The following is a 1,923-nucleotide window of genomic DNA, read 5'->3' on the forward strand; positions in this document are numbered from 1 at the left end:
AAAAGCTTCTCGTCACATACACACATCCAAAGACACACACACACACATAAATGTATAGCTGGACACTGAGGTTTGAGGGTGTACATGAGTCTTTTCCATTACACCACAGAGATACAGCCACTGTGTCATTTGAATGATCTTTTATTTGCTTTATTACCTTACATTTTCTAACTTTGTATGCACACTGTCAACCATTTTGTGTTCGGGTTTTTAAAAGCCTCACCCTAAGATGGCGACAGTAGTTGGCATATGCCTTTGAAATCCGCTATTGGCACATGATTGCTGATAGACAGCAAGCTTTCCTGATGAGTCACCGGGCTATTCTATCTCCAAACTGTCAGTCCTTTTTAAGAACATTGATGACTAGATTTTTTTTTGTTTTTTTCAGCTGGACCACCACAGCTTTTTATTAATTCATCCAGGGGATGATAAAAAGTTTAAAGTACCAACAGTAAACATTTTATCCACAGAGAAGCATGTACTCCTTCAATAAATATATTGAAACATAAAAATAAGTTAATCTAAAGTAAGGAGACACAGTCCATGCACGCAAAGTATAGGAACAAACATTTCTGGAAATTGAAATGTTTTAAATGCATTGAAAAATAATACATACAGCTGTTTTACTGTACATCCTAATGCCAAAGTGTCCTGCAGTTTGGGTCGACTTTTCATCCCTCCCTATTTACAACTCTAACTCGTCGGTGTCACATGACTTCAGTCTCCATTTTGTGGCTGCACAGACATCTTGACAAAATTGTGACACACAGTACGTTTTATAAGCCGAGCCTGATCTTTATCGATAGAGGGGGTTGGTGTTTTCACATGATGGCGTATATCACTTCCCGGTTCCTTTGGGGATTATGACACATATCACCAGGCAACTTTCCAGAAAGCCTAACTGACAGAAACAAAACCTGTTGGTAGTCAGGGACTTTCCAGGGAGGCTCAAACAATAAAAACCAACCCCCACCATACCGAGCTATGATGCACTGCATCAACGTGCAGTCGAGTGGCTTAAAAACCACAATATAACAGACACAATAGACACTGATATGTGATTAGAAAAACTCAAAGGCCTCTGACGTCTACCCAGTTTAATACATTTGCAATTTAACATGCTTCGTAATATTTGAATAGTTTAATTTCAGTAATTTTATGTGATTTCTTTGCATCCCACAGCGCTGTGGATATGCATCTTGCTGAGCCAACTGGGCCTGTATAAAACTCTGAATTCTCACAGAGGAAATAAAAGCAAAACTACACGTAAATTCTTGCACACAACAGAAAATATTGCCCTTTAATTGCATTTTAATTTGTCCCATGAATGTGTTTGGTGAAAAGACTTAATAAATATGAGGCACAAGGCTTGACAAACATTCAGATATGGTTTGACTTTCAAGCAGGGATCAGCGGAGGTCGTTGTCTATGATCTAAAATGTCGGATCAATCTCATATTTGGGACTTACATACTAATGAGGCAACCTTTGCCCCCTCTGATATTAAATGAAGGTTTATGGCGTCAACGGTGTGCTGTCAAACCTTTATCCATTGTTAGCAAAAACCAGGACATCAAATGGAAAATATATGTCATCATGTCACTTGTACATTTATTTTAATTAATTTACATAATCTAATGTAAATCCAACCGTCAGCAAAATAAATAAGAACATAAGTATATTTCTAAACTTTAGAAGGTGCTTTTTGTACATGTACAGAATACATACATTTGTGGAAGAAAAAAAATATCTGTATTCAATATACCTTTTTATAAAAAATATTATTTACAGAAAACTCCAGCTCCCATTTTAATCAAGTTAGCTGCTGCTGGCCTGCGGTCCAACACATGCAGCCCAGCAGAACAATCCTCTCTCAGAAACATCAGCTCAGGGACAGCAGCGTGTCACTGTGGGGGGTTTCCCT

Source organism: Etheostoma cragini, chromosome 14, assembly GCF_013103735.1.
Source record: "Etheostoma cragini isolate CJK2018 chromosome 14, CSU_Ecrag_1.0, whole genome shotgun sequence".
Lineage (NCBI taxonomy): Eukaryota > Metazoa > Chordata > Actinopteri > Perciformes > Percidae > Etheostoma > Etheostoma cragini.